We start from the raw sequence: 17,855 nt of genomic DNA, 5'->3' as shown, positions 1-17,855 counted from the left end.
CCTTCCAGGTGATTCTAGATTATGCCAAGTTGACAGTTAAAACTGACCACCACAATCATGTCAATAGTTGCAGAAAAGGCCTTTGATAGTGGAACATTCACCCTTACAATGAATGCCCGGATGGAACTGAGAACAGAAGGGACATACCTCGACAGAAAACAGACTATCTGGGACAAACCAATTGAGAGAAACAGAATTTGTGGAACAAGACAAGGTTATTCACTGTCTACGTTATCCTCCTAAGATTTGAAGTCTTAGTGGGAGCAATAAGAAAGGGAACAAGGTAAAGGGTTACAAACAGGAAAGGAAGAAGTCAGATTATCCGTATGTGCAGATTACACAATCCTATAAAAGACTGTAAAGACAAATCAGTCAGCCTCCTCTACAGAGAGAGTTCCAGCACAGCCAGGGCTACACAGAGAAACCCTGTCCTGAAAAACCAAAACAAAACCCTACACCAGAAAGCTCTCAGATAAACATTTTCAGCAAAGTATCACTATACAAAATTGACATATAAAAATCAGTAGGTTTACCACATACCAGTAATGAACTTGGCAAAAAAGAAGAAAAGAAAAGAAAAAAAAGCTTTAATTTATTATAGCTTCAAATAAATCCGTAAGGGCTGGGGAAATGCCACTGGCTGTAGAGTAGTTGCTGTGCAGTGAGGACCTGAGTCTGAGCTCTAGCACTCACACTGAAACATTTTAAAAAGCCAGGCATAGTGGTGTGTGTCTGTGGGGAGAAGAAGGCAGACCGATGGCTGGATCTTACTGGTCAGCCAGTCTAGCAGAACTGGGGAGCTCTTGGTTCAGGGAGAGACCTTATCTCAGAAAACAAGATGGAGAGAGATTGCAGAAGAAACCTGACTTCCACTTCTGGCCTCCGCACACATGCACACACAGGTGGACACACACACACACACACACACACACACACACACACGTACACACACATACACTACACATACACACAAAATAATAACAATAATAATAGTTACTAGTAGTAAACATAAGGTATGAAATACTCTATAATGAAACATTTAAAACATGGAGAAACTAAAGGAGATAGCAGAAGGTGGAAAGAACTCACATGCACACGGACTGGCAAAATCAATACTGGAAAACTGGGGCTGGTGAGATAGCTTAGTGGATAAGGGAGCTGGCCATCAAGTCTGAAGGCCTGAGTTCAGTCCCCAGAGCCCACAGGATGGGCTGAGAGAACTGACCTTCAGATGAGTGCTGTGGGGCTCTCTCACACACACACCAAGTTTATTTTAAAAGACTTTGAAAAATGACTATATAACCAAAATCAATTTATGGATTCAATGCAATCTCCATAAAAATTCCAGTGATGTCATTTACAGAGAAGCATTTAAAGTGCGAAGATTCATATGAAAATTCAAAAGATCCTAGCAGCCAGTGTAATTCTGAGGAGAGAGAGCAATATTGGAGGGATCACTTAAATCTGATCTCGAGTTACACTATAAAACCATTGTAAGAAAAAATGACATAGGGACCAGAGGAACAGAACGGAAGACTCATAAGTAAGCCTGCAGAGCTAATGACATCCAATATTTGACAAAGATGCTAAAGACATGCATTGCAGAGGACAGCCACTTCAATGAATGGTTCTGGGGAAACTGTATATCTACCTGTAAAATAATGCAACTAGATATAAATACACACACACACACTCAATTCAAAATGGATCAAAGGCCTAAACTGCTTGAGGAAAACATAAACAAAACACTTTAAGATATAGGCAGAGGCAAGGACTTACTGTAAAGGATTCTAAAAGCACAGCTAATACTTCCAGAGGACCCGGGTTTGGTTTCCAGCCTCCACGTGGTGGCTCACAACCATCTCTAACTCCAGTTCAGGGGATTTAGTGCCCTCTTCTGGCCTCCACTGGGACCAGACACACAAGTGGTGAACAGACATACATATAGGCAAAGCACCCATATACACAAAATTAATAATAATAGTAATTCTAAAAATTGACGAAGGGAAATTTAAAAGATTTCTGTACCTCAAAGCAAACAACAGATTGAAAAGACAGCTTACAGAATGGAAGAAAATCTTTGCCAACTATATACCTGAGGGGGAAGTAATACCTAGATTTTATTTTTAAAAACTCCAAAAATAAAAAAACCCAATTCTTCTATCAGTAAATGACCTAATGATCTGAGTAGACATTTCTCAAAAGATGAAACACAAATGATCCACAAATGTATGAAAAACTGTTCAACATCCTTTGCCTTCAGAGAAACACACATTAACCGTGCTGAGATTCCATCCCACTCCATCGAGAGTGGCTATTCTTAAGGAGACAAAGCTGGACTGGCAGTGGTGGTGCACACCTTTAGTCCCAGCACTCAGCAGAGGCAGACAGATCTTTGTGAGTTCAAGGCTAGCCTGGTCTATATAGGTCTATACAGCCAGGACTACATAGAGAGACTAGGGGGAGAAAGGTGTGAGAAAAGGACTCTTAATACAGAAATCAGTATGGAGGCTTCTCCAAAATACAAACTAGAGCTGGCCATGCTCCATTTGTATTCCCCTGGGTAGATGTCTGAAGGAAACTAAGTCTGCACATCCACGTATTTTGTTTTGTTTTGAACTTGTCTTTTATGTATGTGGGCGTTTTGCCTAAATGTGTGAATACACATGTATGCATTGCCTGTGGAGTCCAGAAGAGGGAGTCCGTTCCCCTGGAGCCTTCAGAAGGCTGTGAGCCACCACGTGAGTGCTGGGAATCTTCCTCTGGACTCTTTCAGTGCTCTTAGCAGCTGAGTCCTCCCCCCAGCCCCTGTACACCCACATTGATTGCTGCACTATTTGAAATAGTGACGATATGGAAGCGGCCTAGAAATCCACTAACACGTGCTTGGGTAAGGAAAATGTGGTAAACAAGCTCAATGGAGGACTTTCTTCAGCTGTAATAAGAATAAAACTTGCCGGGCGGTGGTGGCGCACGCCTTCAATCCCAGCACTCGGGAGGTAGAGCCAGGCGGATCTCTGTGAGTTCGAGGCCAGCCTGGGCTACCAAGTGAGTTTCAGGAGAGGCGCAAAGCTACACAGAGAAACCCTGTCTCGAAAAACCAAAAAAAAAAAAAAAAAAAAAAAAAAAAAAAGAATAAAACTTATGTGATTTGCAGGAAAATACATGGGCCTGGTGATCACTATGTTAAGCAAAATAAGCCAGAGTTAGAAAGACAGACATATATTGCATGTTTTCTTTCATATGCGAAGCCTAGAGTAAGGATTATGGGGGAAAGGTGGGCAGGATAAGAAAGGGCAGTGGGGGAAACTGATCCCCCAAACTCTGAGAATGCTAGCAGGAAACATGAGAAATATGTGCACAGGCCAGGGCTTTCCGTGAAGGATTCCAAAAGCATGAAAGGGATGCTTCACATTTTCTCATATGTGGAGTCTGATTTAACTACACACACACACACACACACACATATACACACACACACACACACACACACATATATATATGTGACATGAAAGCTTGGGAGAAGGAAGGGGAGCAGTGGGGTGGGGCAGGAGGTGCTGGGGAGCAAATGTGAGCAAAATGTATTGCTGTATTATGAAAATGTTAGATTGAAACCTCATTATTTTGTATACTAAAATAATGAGGGAATAAGAAATTCCAACTTCCAAAAATATTACTAATACTATTTCAAGGAGTATGAACACTTAATAAAAACAAGGCACGAGGAAACATTACACCGAGCATCAGTCTTAAAAATCTTGTTGAGGGGGCTGCAGAGTTAGCTCCATGGTAAGAGCACTTGTTGCAAAAGACCAGGGTTCTAGTCCCAGTACCCACATGGAGGCTTACTACTTCCTCAGGCACGGGGTATGTATGTGGTGCACAGACGCACTTGCAGGTAAAGCACCTACGTGAATAAAATAAATATAAAAAAAGAACAAAAAATCTTGTTGGAAAGATTCAAAAAAGCTTGAGATAGAAAAATTTCCTAACAGAGTGTAAAATAAGAGCTGGGTGTGGTGGTGTAGACCTGTAACCTCAGCACTTAGGAGACTGAGGCTGGAGGATTATAAATTCAAACACCAGCCAAGACTACAAAAACAAAAACAAAACAGAGGAGGAGGAGAAGAAGAACATGTTCAGAAAACCTTTTTTTTGGGGGGGGGGGGGCACAGGGCTTCAGTCTGTAGCTTTAAACTTGCTCTGTATCTCAGGTTGGCTTCAAACACGTAATCCTCCTGCCTCAGCCTCTGAAGTGCTGGAATTAGAAGTGTGCGCCACCATAGCCCCTGAGGTCTGTATTTACCTGTATGGTCACCAGTACTAAAGCTGTTGCTGGGACCGAACTGGGGCCGTGTGCGGGGAGGATTGCACTCCACCTGAGAGCTGTGCCCTGGGGCCCCTGGTACTTGCGCTCCGGGTTTGGCGTCCCTTTGATTACCTCATTGTTGAAGAATAGTTTTGTACTTAAAGGATTTTGGTGGATGTGAAGGAAAAGAAAAGATTCGATGAGGAAAAAGAGAGAAAGAGGGAAGAGAGGAAAAAAGAAAACCTCGCAGCCCTCGCAGCCCGGCTAGATGGTGCGGTTCTTCCTCAGTGGTTAGTCAGGCTGCTTCCAACTCTTCCAACTCGGCCTTAGCTATGACTTCCTGTTCGCATCCCGCCTGGAGGTCAGCCAGGCAGCGGTGTGTGGAGTCTTCTCAGACCTTTTCTTCCGTGTGTCCCATTATCACTGGGGAACACTATCCCCTTGGCAGGTCTCTAGGGTCGTAGATAAACTAATTTAAAACTGACCCAGAAGGAAACTTGAGGACAATTTTATTGGAGCTTGAGAGAAAGACACGGGGCAGGCGGGCTGGGGTGGGTGTCTGCAGAAAAGTGGGGCTGGACACGAAGGCGGAAAGTTGTCCTTTGTAAGCCAGGGGTCAGGGAAAGCTACGTGTGTGTGTGTGTGCGTGTGCGTGTGCGTGTGCGTGTGCGTGTGCATGTGCGCGCGTGTGTGTAGCAAGAGGCTTGGGATTTTAGGCAGTGTCCAAAAGAGGGAGACAGAAGGAGGAAACCGAAAAGTCTGCACTTTCTGGGCAGTGAGCAGGCTTGGCAGTGGGGGTCTGCACCAACCACAGGGGATGGGCTCCAGAGGCACGTATCTCATTAAGGAGGTGGTTGCTCCCTCTTCAGATGGACTCTGTTTATTTTCAGCTTCTGGCTTCAGGCTGTCCCCCTGAGGTTGTAAAACAGGATTTTCTCCTTGTCCCAGGAGGTCTCAGAGGCGCCTGCTGTCTTCAGAAAAGGGCGTTATCAACCACTGCCGCAATTTCGAAGAGGCTACTGGCCATCAACCATGGTATTTCAATTCTAGCAACGAGCAGTTCTGATATTTCCCCCTTTCTTAAAATTTGTGTCTTTCCACCGGGCGGTGGTGGCGCACGCCTTTAATCCCAGCACTTGGGAGGCAGAGGCAGGCGGATCTCTGTGAGTTCGAGGCCAGCCTGGTCTCCAAAGCGAGTTCCAGGAAAGGCGCAAAGCTACACAGAGAAACCCTGTCTCAAAAAACCAAAAAAAAAAAAAAAAAATTTGTGTCTTTCCAGCACATGGGGTTCCGAAGCTGGCTGAAGGAAGGGTCCATCTTCAATGGCCTTCAAACGTGTTGATTTCTAACTAGCTACCTAACTTTCCTGGTCTGCATGATGTGTGTGGCTTTCTAGTTTGTGTGTGTGTGTGTGTGTGTGTGTGTGTGTGTGTGTGTGTGTGTGTGTGTGTTGCCGTTCGGGCTGATTTGTTTTGTTGCCCTGGGGACTGGACACAAATGCTTCATATTCACACAAGTGCTGCCACCAAGCCTTTGAATGCCCAAAGAAATTCCTGTTCTGTCTTTCCCAGGCTTACAGTGTGCCTGTTTTTATGTATTTCTGTCTTTCCCAGGCTTACAGTGTGTCTGTTTTTATGGGTTTTTTTTTGTCTCAGTTGAAATTTTCAGTTGCTCATAGCAGTCAGAGGTGATTGATTGTCCACTGTTTTCAGGGAAAGCCTCTTTGCACAAGGGCCCGCCTGCCAGGAGTAAGCCTGGTCTGAACAACAAAGGCAAAGGCTAGCATCTTCCTTCAGAGCACGGACAACATGGCTTGTGAAGAAGACCTGTTCTTTCTCCTGGGACCCAGAGTCCCACATTGAGGAAGCCACTGATGTCTTCAGGTTTACCAGCAAGCCAGGAAAAAGGTCAGGGGTGAGGAAGAGTCACGTGAGCATCCCTATACTGGTTTTTTCCTTCTTTCCCCTTAGGTTTGTGTGTATTTGGTGGTGTGTCTGGACACACACACGCCCTAACTTGTGTGTGGAGGTCAGAGAACAACGTTCAGATCTCTGTATAGAGGTCAGAGAACAATTTTCAGGACTCTGTATGGAGGTTAGAGGAGAACTTTTGGGAGCTGGTTCTCACTTTTCACCTTGTAATGGGGTCTTCGGTTTGTACTGCTGCTCAGTGTACTTCAGGATAGCCTGGGAGACTTGATTAAATCGGTGACAATTTTCTAGTTCCAAAAAAAGCTGATTTCAACATTTTTCTCTCTTAATCCACAGGTAATTTTATAATGGGAGAAGCTACTGATTCCGGCACGTAGAGTTTGCCATTCCAGCCCAATCAGCAAGCCCTGGGTCCCAAGGAGGGATTCTGGGGCGACACACAGGATAGGGGACAGAGAGATGCTGAGCAATTCACAGCGCTTGCTGCCTTTCCAAAGCATCCAGGTTAGGTTCCCAATACCCACAGTAGCCTGTAATTCCAGTTCCAGGGGATCCAGATCCAGTGCCCTCTTCTAACCTCCACAGGAACCCGCACACACATGGTGTTTACACACACACACACACACACACACACACACACACACACACACTAATAATAATAATAAATCTTTTTTTGTTGTTGTTTTTGTTTTTTGAGACAGGATTTCTCTGTGTAGCCCTGGCTGTTCTGGAACTTGCTCTGTCGATTAGGCTGGCCTTGAACTCACTGAGATCCGCCTGCCTCTGCCTCCCGTGTGCTGGGATTAAAGACGTGCGCCACCACCACCTGGCCAATAATAATAAATCTCAGAAAAAAAATTAAGGTATCTAGATCCTGAAGAATGACCTTCGAGGGTGACTTCTGGCTTCAACATACACAAGCACACGTGTGTATGTGCACATATCTACACATGTAGAAACAAACACACACACAAAACACACCAAAATAAGGGGAGACAAAAACATTGACAAAACTGAAGAGAGAAATACAGATTTTACATTAGTTAGAAACTATCAAAAATGGTTAGAGCATCTACAGTAAAAAATCAATAAGAAAATAAAGTATTTTTGAGCGGCATAGACCACTTAGTCCTTTATAAACTAACCAGATCCCCAGACACATGTCGAGCATTGCCCAACAAAAACAAGATAACTCGTCTTCTTCAGCATGATGGGAACGTCCTCTACGACAGATCCTATCCCAGGCCACGGAACAGACTCCGCTCATTCTAAAAGATTAAGAGCATAGAAAGTTCATTCTCTGCTGCAACTTCACTACTGCGGGTGTGTGTGTGTGTTGGGGGGGGACTTTAAAAACAAAACAAACAAACAAAAACTAACAACAACACTCAAACCATGAAGAGACCAAAGAAGAAATCAGAAATCAGAAGGAACACTTAAAAATAGAGATGGCACCAGGTGGTGGCACACGCCTTTTAACCCCAGCATTTGCGAGGCAGACGCAGGTGGATTTCTGTGAGTTTGAGGCCAAGCTGGTCTACAAAGTGAGTTCCAGGACAGCCAGGACTACACACAGAAACCCTTTCTCGAAAAACCAATCTATAAATAAATAAATAAAATAAAAATAGAGATGGACGAAAATGAAGACACAACGTAGAACTTCTGGGATTCCACAAAAGCAGAAGTAAGGGAGAAACATGAGAGAGTAAGACAGCTGCAGAGTCCCCTGGACACGGCATGGCCCCACAGAAAGCTGAAATCGTCGCAAACTGAAAGCTTATCATACAGAAGATAAGCACTCGGGTAAGTCAGGCTCTCAAGAGCTACCAAGACTTTAGCCTCAGCTGTCCTGTTCCAGAGTTGCAGGGATTCACTATCTTCAAGCTTCCTCCATCAGGACGACTTCATTTGTATAATATAACAACACCTACTTTTAAAAAAAAAAAAAGGTGGACCGGTCAGTGGTGATGCACGCCTTTAATCCCAGAACTCGCAGAGCCAGGCGGATTTTGAGGCCAGCCTGGTCTACAGGCACCAAAACTACACAGGGAAACCCTGTCTCGAAAAATAAAATAAAATTAAAAAAAAAAAAGGATAAATAATGAGTAAGTCTGGCATTGGCTCATTTTAAGCCGGACACAACTGGCGTAGCAGCAGTTTGGGTGGCCTCCTCTCCGATCCTCATGGCTTTCACTGAGGGTAGTTGGCTAGCCATACAGCTTCAAGTAGCAAATTCTAACATCCTCACGTGACCTATCCAGACAAGTGATGATGGCGGAAGTATCTCTGTGTACGTTTCTCGATTTTTCTTGCATTGGAATCTTCCCCAAAGCTCCAAGAACAACCTACATGTTTCATGGCCCTGAAATAGACCAGCTGCGAACCCTTGAACTAAACAGACACGAGATCCCCGTTGTCACTTACGAGTCACTTACCTGGACTGCAGCTGCATTCTCTTCCTGCACTGCCATCCAGTTCTTAGAAACGGGGAGAATGACTCTCAGGTGGCAGCCTAAGTAGTTGTCAACAGTTATTTTTGAGTTTTATGTATGTACTATGATTAAGCAATCCCACACCAACAGGTTGTTAATTTTACGAGGTTCTGAAGCATGCTGAAGTCAACGTATTTCTAGCTTTTTCACACTGCCAAATTTTTCTCCATGACCAATTCCTAGTAGAATTTTTTTTTTTTTTGCAGACAAGCTAATTTTAAGGTTTGAAATCGTCACGCATAGATCTAGTTAACAAAGTGACCGTCCAGCATGTTTACGCAATCGCACATGCTCACCAAGAGGAGAACAGTTCCCTTCACACTTTCGAGAATGTTAATTAGAATTGTTTTAAGTGTCTGTAAATATAAACAAAAGTTGCACAGCTGTCTTCTACTCAACAGCATGCTGTCAATGGCTTCCTCTACGCTGCACACGTGACCGGCTTCACTGGAAAGAACACGTGCAGAGCTCTCCCTTGCCCCGGAGCACTGGTTTATCACACCCTGCTCGGGTTGTCCCAGCATTTCACTAAGTGTAGGAACCACTAACAGGGATATTCTTGAATGCATATCTTTGTTTCCTAGCAAAAATGTTTCTAAAGACTAAGTTCCCATAATAGTCTCAAGGTCAAAAACACGTCTCAAACTGTTTACTGCTTCCTCATGGTCAGATTGTTCCCTATTCTCAAGCCAACATTTCATATCACTAATACGTCAGCCATGGGCTGGAGTGATGGCTCAGTGGTTAAGAGCACTGAATGCTCTTCGAGAGGACCTGGGTTCAATTCCCTGCTCCCACATGATGACTCATAACTATCTGTAACTCCAGTTCCAGGAAATCCAATACCCTCTTCTGGTCTCTGTGGGAAGTAGGCATGCATGTGATGCAAAGACATACATGAAGGCAGAACAACATGCCTAATAAATAAGCTTAGTCATTTAGAAAGTAGTTTAGTATTGTATTGCAAACACTGGCCAGTGTAATTCACCTATAAACTATTCTATTCTACCCCTGACATATTCTCCACTAGTTTGTGTATGTGTGTGTGTGTGTGTGTGTGTGTTCATGCATCTGTGTGTATGTGTGCATATATATACATGTGTATATGTTTATATGCATATGTGTATATGTGTGTTTGTATGTCTTTCTTAATTTACCTCACATAATTGTTGATATATCATAGTTACCCTTTGTCTACTGTATATTTGAAATACTTTCCCCAATTTATTATCATTCTCTTACATTACTTGTGGTATTTTTATCATATATATTTTAAATTCGGGTGAATCTTTCCTTAATAGAATACCACAGCGACTCAATTGAAATGGCACTGTGATATCTTGCTAGCTGGCACGGCAAACCAATCATTATAACTCAAAGTCTTCGTTTTTTTTTATACTTTCAATCTAATTCACAACTCTTCTTGAAAATTTCTCCTCTTTCTCACTCAAGAATTGACCACTGGAATTCGGCATCCACATAGTTTTAGTCATCTCCGACTCCTTCCTCTGGCCTGTGTCTTTAGGACTCCTCAGACGTTGTCGCCTTTCACTGTTCAGATGGCCATTGCTTTTCGCAGGCTTCATCACTTCTGAGTGAATTACTGCAACCGTCTTCTAAGAGGGCTCCCAGTCTCTGGGCTCACTCTCCTTCAGCTCGTTCTCTATACTGGGACCAGAGACACATTTCTAAAACCAAAGCCTGTGTGACCACAAACTTGTATTCTCCAAAGTGCACTCTGTCCCCTGTAGCTGATGACCACGCTTACCTCGCACGTGAGGTTCTGGTCTCCTCCATCCCTACCCTTTCTTGGTGACTCTCTTCCTTTTATTTTTATTTTATTTTATTTTATCTTATTTTTTGGTTTTTCAAGACAGGGTTTCTCTGTGTAGCTTTGCACCTTTCCTGGGACTCACTTGGTAGCCCAGGCTGGCCTCGAACTCACAGAGATCCACCTGGCTCTGCCTCCCGAGTGCTGGGATTAAAGGCGTGCGCCACCGCCGCCCGGCTCTCTTCCTTTTCTTTTATGATTCTTCTCACTCTGTAGAGTTGTTTCATTTGCTTCTTCATCTAATGAAACACTCACCCCAAGCGTCATCTTTCCCCATAGCAGCCTTCTGTAACGGCACGTCTAGCGCATATGTACATATATCCCATAATGCCCATCAGACCATTCATAGCAGTTGTACTCATAATAATCCAAGACAGTCTAAATGTCCATCAATAATACAGCCATTTAATAAGGTGTGGCTTATCCCCGCATTGGAATGATAAGCGTCAATACAAGCAGAGAACGAACTCCTAAGAAACAAACAACATAAAAATATCTAACAGACACAGTGTGAAGTAGAGGAACACAGACTCAAATGAACACAGTACCATCCCACAGGCCATGGTGGAAAAGCTGAATGGATCCTAAGACAGAGCACACGGGTGACACACGCTTCTGAAGCAAGAGGTAATTGCGGGTAGCTTGGGCCCTGCCTCATTCCGTACAACAGACAAGTCTTTAAAGTCAGACTGGAAGGAACCAAACTGTTTGGTAGTAACTCACTCCCGTTCCCAGACAAAGACAAGAATGTTTGTAGGAATGCAGAAACAGCCAGGCCCAGCAAGACAATACCACAACATTCCACTAGAAAAGTAGTGTCAGATACACAAAACAGCAGAGCAAACCACTCCAGAATGACCACTAACGAGAACATGAAATCACTGAAACCAATCCTAAGGTGTGGAGCTGGAAAATTCTTATCAGGCGTTAAAAGGGCTGTGGGAACAGCGTGCAGCATGCTCAGAGCAGAGAGTGGAGACAGGGATGCTCTGAAAAACGTCCAACTAAAACAGTTGAAAACCATGATGAACAAAGTAAAAGGACTCCTCATGATCCTAATAGCGTGTTTGACAGCACACGTGAGAAGATCCGCGCATTTGATGGTGTAGAAAAGAATGAAACTCGAGGACATAGAAATAGCAAAATAAAGCACAAACAGATGCTGGTTTACTCATCAGAACCCAAGTGACCCACAGAATAACTTTAGAAGCTTAATATCTGTGCAGTTTCAGAGGAGAGGATAGAGTCAGGGTAACAAAAAAAAAAAAATGAAGGAAAAAAAAACCTCTTGAAACCCTGAAAACTTTAAAACCGAATGAAAGTCATGAACCCACATATTCAAGAAGTTCAGCCAATTCCAAGCGTAAGAAACATCGCAAGCACTGTGCCAAAGAAAACTGTAACTTAATTATTCCAAAAACAATGATAATGAGACAATGTTAAAAAAAAAAAAAACAGCTAGAGTAAAACAGGCTTATTGTGGAGAAAGGAGATAAGGATAATAGTAGGTTTCTTATCAGAAATCTGAGATAGAAGAACTGGAAGAGGAGGAGCGTCATTAAGGTTCTGCAAGAAGGCAAACCTGTCAACCCAGAGCCCCATATCTAATAAAAACATCTTTCCTCAAAAAGGTAAACCAAAGGCTGTTTACAACAAATACAAACACTCCTCCTGAGCAGACCGCACTGTGAGAAAAGTTACAGGAAGTCCTGCAGGTAAGAGAAAATGATGACAGCTGGAAGCCGGAGTCTCCAGGAAAGAATGCAGGGCAACGGGGATCGAACCCCCGGGCAAGTATTTAAAAGGTAACCTTAATAACGTTAAAAGGTAAGCACTGGAACAAAATAATAATAATGTGTTGTGGAGTTTATAATGTGACTGTGTGGCAGCAACACTAATACCATAAGGCAAAAAAATTAATTAATTAATTAAAAAAAAACCCAACCAAAACCATGGCCACCACCAGCACCAGCACGAGCACCAGCAGCAGCACCACCACCAACAAAACAAACATGAAAAGAGAGGCTGGAAAGATGGCTCAATGGTGTAAGAGCAGTTGCTGTTCTTCCAGAGGCCCAGAGTTTAGTTCTCAGAACCTACACTGGGCAGCTCCAAACCAACCTGTAATTCAGTTCCGAGGGATCAATTTCTGGCCTCAACAGGCAACTACATGCATATGTGTACACAGACACACAGATACATAAATAAAGTAAGCATTTTTAAAGGAAAGCATTTATTGATAAATGTGTGAACTATTTAGAGGTAAATATAATAATCTTACATACTGGGAACTATAGAACATTTCTGAGACTAATTAAAGATAATCTACGTGAATGAAGAGACATGCTTCATTATTGATTTAGAAGTCTCAATATTGTTAAGATGTCAGTTCTTCCCGATTTGTGTTATGGATTCGATAGCTCCTCACTCAGCTCTTGGTAGAAGTTGATGGTAGTAGCTATACAGAAATAAAATGTCTTAAATATCCAAAAACTAAAAAAAAAAAAAAAAAAAAAGTTCAACATCAGTATAAAAATAAAGCAATCAATAAGGTCTGATATTAGTATAAAGACTGACAAAGAAGAGTCCAAAAAGATACCCATTATATGTATATGGAAATGCAGTTTATTTTTATTTTTTAAATTTTATGTGTAGATGTTTTGGCTGGATGTATGCCTGTTCACCTCACATATGCCTGGTGCTCACAGAACCCAGAAGAGGGCATCAGATACTCTGGAACTGAGTTATAGAGAGTTGTGGGTCACAACCTGGTGCTGGGACTTGAACCCAGGTCCTCCAAAAGAGCAGCCAATGTGCTCAGCTCTCCTCCAGGCCTGATAAGTAATTTTTTATCTTTTTGAGAAACACATAGAACCAATTCAGTGGGAAAGGTTCATTGTCAGCATCTAATAGTGCTAGGACATGGAGGGAAACATGTGTTGCCTTGAATTATAGAGAGCTTTATAGGCGGTGTCAGATTTGGCCACACAAATATTTAGATTTTATGTATGGAAGAAACAGCCTGAATAAGTCAGTGCATGTGGGTTGGATCTTCAATGCCTCCCAAGGACTCACACACATATTGCAGGCTCAGTTCCCAGCTCATAGCACTGCCCCAGGGGGACAGGATTTCTAGGAGATAGCGCATTGAGGAGAAAGGTTGGGTGGTGGTGGGTATGCCTTTGTTTTCTTTTTCGGTTTTAATGTTTTGAGACAGGGCCTAAGATATCCCAGGATGGCGCTCGCTTCGGCAGCACATATACTTAAAAAAAAAAAAAAATGGAACGATACAGAGAAGATTAGCATGGCTCCTGTGCAAGGATGACACACAATTTTTTGAACTCACTTCATAACTGAAAACTCAGAAAGGCAACCAAAACCTAAAAAAATTACTCTTCTTCCATTTACCTGTCTACTTGACCTGAGAAAGACTGTCCACACCCTGGGGTACTCCCTCAATACCTGACAATTAAGTTTTTTTTTTTTTTTTTTTTTTTTTTTTTTGTTTTGTTTTTTCGAGACAGGGTTTCTCTGAGTAGCTTTGTGCCTTTCCTGGAACTCACTTGGTAGCCCAGGCTGGCCTCGAACTCACAGAGATCCGCCTGCCTCTGCCTCCCGAGTGCTGGGATTAAAGGCGTGCGCCACCACCGCCCGGCGACAATTAAGTTTTAAATGCACTATTATGGTCTCTGTGTGTGTGTGATATATAGTTGTGAGTGTGTGCCACAGCACACTCACACAGGTCATAGGACAGATTCTGGGGACTGGTTCCCTCCTTTCTACCTTACACAGGCTCTAGGGATAAAATTCAGGTCCCCAGGTTTGTATCACAACACTTTTCCCACGGGGCCATCTTGCAAGCCCCTCTTGGAAGGTTTTTATAGATCAGAACATGGAAGCCTGTAAGCAACCAGTCCCTACCCACTCCCGTTCTTACCACTCACAGCTGAGAATGACTGAGTTTTTCACTAGAGATGAGCAAATGAGCCTGAAAAAGACCCTGAGCAGACACTCAGTAGATCCTAGTTAAAACCAGTAGACGTTCGACATGGAAAGTGGAACATTTTATTACTGTGACAAGTCCTGATACTCAAGGACGGTGTTTGTAACTTTGAAGTGAGAAGCATGCTGGCATCAGGGACAGGAACACAGGTCTGTTGCTTACCCTTGGTGTGATTCTGAACCCAGGTCTCCACACTGAACTCTGACTTTGCAGTGATCCATTTACACTGTTGGTAATTCTGTTGTTACAGTACCCATTATTTTGACCTGTTGTTTCATGCCTGATTTGTGTGACTGTCCTCCCAACCGATGTTTAGTGGTCACTTTTCATCAGCGACAGTTTCCCAACAATTATTTGTGTGTAAGACTTTCACCACACATATTTATTTAATGGATACAAAAATTAGATTTGCAATACTAAGAGCTGGCAAAAACTACAGGTGACAATCTGGTCAGGAACACAGTAGGCCAATGACTATTTAAGAGTGCTATTCGCCGGGCAGTGGTGGCACACGCCTTTAATCCCAGCACTTGGAAGGCAGAGCCAGGTGGATCTCTGTGAGTTCGAGGACAGCCTGGGCTACCAAGTGAGTCCCAGGAAAGGCGCAAAGCTACACAGAGAAACCCTGTCTTGAAAAAAAAAACAAAAAGAGTGCTATTCAACCAGGTGGTGGCACATGCCTTTAATCCCAGCACTTGGGAGGCAGAGGCAGGCAGATCTCTAAGTTTGAGGCTAGCCTGGTCTACAGTGAGTTCCAGGACAGCCAGGGCTACACAGAGAAACCCTGTCTCAGAAAAAAAGAAAAGGAAAAAAAAAAGACTGCTATTTAAACTAAGGCTTAGTGGAGCATACTTATAATCCCAGCACTTGGGATGTAGAAGCAGGAGGACCAGGAGTTCAAGGCCATCCTCAGCTACCTAGCAAGTTCGAGGTCAGCCTGGGCTATGTCTCTAGATGATAAATGTACAAATATTTACATATTTATAAATAACCAAACAAACAAATAATATGCAGAGTAAGACCCAAGTTGGGGGCTGGAGAGATGGCTCAGAGGTTAAGAGCACTGGTTGCTCTTCCAGAGGTCCTGAGTTTAATTCCCAGCAACCACATGGTGGCTCACAACCTCCTGTAATGAGATCTGGTGTGCAGGCTTACATGCAGGCAGAACACTGTATACATAATAAATAAATCTAAAAAAAAAAAAAAAAAAAGATCCAAGTTGAGTGTGATGCCACACACTTGTAATCTCAGTACTCAGGAAGCTAAGGTAGAGCTACTTGGAGTTCAGAGCCAATCTAAGCTACACAGTAAGACCGTCAAAAACAGGAAAGGAAAGAATAAAATCCGATGTCTTCCTTGGTTATGGAGGAATAGCACAACTCTATCCTAAGCCTTGCTCATCACCCAATGCTTTGGCCCTTTTTGACTTTCTGTCAAGTCTTTGAATTGAGAGAAAACAACTTAAACAAAGTCAGTGCTTTGTTATTTTGAATCCCACAAAATAGCATCATAATAGATGTCTGCGGGTATGGACTGGACAGTAATTTTGAGAAAGAAGGCATCATTAAGGAAACCTTAAGTCTTCATTCATTACCTGTTGCAATTCCTTGGTAAGTAGGGAAATTCTAAGCCAAAGACTGAAGAAATCACATCATTAAGTTGGGCTCAGTGGGGCTCTCTTGGCTCGTGATCCTCTCTCTTGGCCCCCTCTTTCTCTGCTCGCTCACTCTCCCCACCTCTCTCTCCTTTCATGGCCCAGTTCAGTAACTGGCCATATTTAGTCAGCTACTTTCTCTCCCTACTCTGGACTCCTTCAGGTGCCTCTGGCTGTACTCTCTCTTATACCTACAATAAAAACCTTCTCCTCAACCATTAAAAAAAAGGTAGGGCTTATTCCACACAGTGCTGAGTCAATCTTAGCCCAGGATGCATTGAACTTCACTGGTCCCAATTCACACACTTCTAATGCAACTATGTCAACCCTTGATTAGTCAAGAGTGAATTATTAAATTCATAGCTTACCTTGGTTTTTGCTTCTACTCTCTCTAGCTATGGGCACAGACTCTTGGGCACCTTCCTCTTCTTGTGCATGGATGATGGTGGGATTGACCATGAATAAAGGAAACCTATGCCTTGCATAAATGGCAAGAAGGAATATGGAGAAATCCAATACCACCTGTGGACAGTTCTACTGCTGGTCATAAATTGTATTGAAATAAAAACATCTTGGGATTTAAAATTCAGGGATATTTATTGAAGCAGTTCATCAGAGACTAACAAAGAACTAACTAAATGATGTCTTCCAGTATTCTGTTGCCTTAGATCAGTGTCATTGTCCATAGACTGGACAAAACATGAATGTGACACCCTGAGAGCCGTGGTCAGTCATGCTTGTCCCAGCTTGACCACTGTTTCTTTAATAGCAGGAAATCCACTGCCTACCCCAGCACTACTCATGGTCAGTTAACTGAATGTTTCGATTCTGCTTTGGTCCAGCTCTAATTATTTCATCAAAGAATGAAAAAACATCTTGTGTATATACTGTCAAGTGTAATTCAGTCTTTCTTTCTTTCTTTTTTTGGTTTTTTCGAGACAGGGTTTCTCTGTTTCTCTGTGTAGCTTTGGAGCCTGTCCTAGAACTCACTCTGTAGCCCAGGGTGGCCTCAAACTCACAGAGATCCGCCTGCCTCTGCCTCTCGAGTGCTGGGATTAAAGGAGTGTGCCACCACCGCCCGGCCAGTCTTTATTTCTTACACTTTCCATCACTGTAATACTTCACATGTGTGAAAATTTATGCATACAACACACAGACGAATGTCAACATCTTTAGAAAGGATGAAACGACTCACAGAAGGACATGAATGGGTGAAGCTTTAATGTGTACATGTTATCTTGGTTGCACATGCCAATCTATGTATTAAAAAAAAATCACACATTGAAAACAGAGAGAAGAAGAGCAGGCTGGGAGTGACAGAATGCAGGACCTGGACCTGCTGCTGTGGCCACATGAACAGCATCACCATTTCTGAAGAAGCAGACTTTCTGACCATGAGCTGGATGGAGTCTCTGGAGTGATACAACATGGCCCTCTTGTTGGACTTTGGAATTTGCTTCATTTTATACTTCTTAGTTTCCCAGTATGCTTAGAAATGACTTGTTCCCTCACTAGGAGATGTAAAAAGGAGAAAATAAAGAAAAAGGATGTGAAATATATATATTGAGCTAATTAAAAAACAGTAATAGCGGCCAGGTGGTGGTGGTGCACACCTTTAATCCCAGCATTTGGGAG

At 43.0% G+C, this 17,855-nt stretch overlaps 1 long non-coding RNA gene and 1 other non-coding gene across 6 annotated transcripts in view; one reads left to right on the top strand and one right to left on the bottom strand.

The window, feature by feature from the left end:
• LOC128095143 (uncharacterized) overlaps positions 1 to 17,855 on the bottom strand; it is a 58,598-nt gene that overhangs the window by 18,909 nt on the left and 21,834 nt on the right. For 2 of the 5 annotated variants that reach the window (XR_008213166.1, XR_008213168.1), the window contains one exon: positions 17,421 to 17,731. The exons of the other annotated variants lie outside the window; for them this stretch is intronic. This is a non-coding gene — a long non-coding RNA (uncharacterized LOC128095143). Of the gene's footprint in view, positions 1 to 17,420; positions 17,732 to 17,855 lie in introns of those variants that run through there. 5 annotated transcript variants of the gene reach the window in all.
• On the top strand, positions 13,810 to 13,918 carry LOC128105627 (U6 spliceosomal RNA). The gene has a single exon (XR_008216427.1). It is a non-coding gene; the product is annotated as a U6 spliceosomal RNA (small nuclear RNA).

Source organism: Peromyscus californicus, unplaced genomic scaffold, assembly GCF_007827085.1.
Source record: "Peromyscus californicus insignis strain IS unplaced genomic scaffold, ASM782708v3 Scaffold_11__1_contigs__length_118956290, whole genome shotgun sequence".
In the NCBI taxonomy this organism is placed as follows: Eukaryota; Metazoa; Chordata; class Mammalia; order Rodentia; family Cricetidae; genus Peromyscus; species Peromyscus californicus.
The sequence above is the reverse complement of the archived record's forward strand: the minus strand, read 5'-3'. Positions and strand labels throughout refer to the sequence as shown.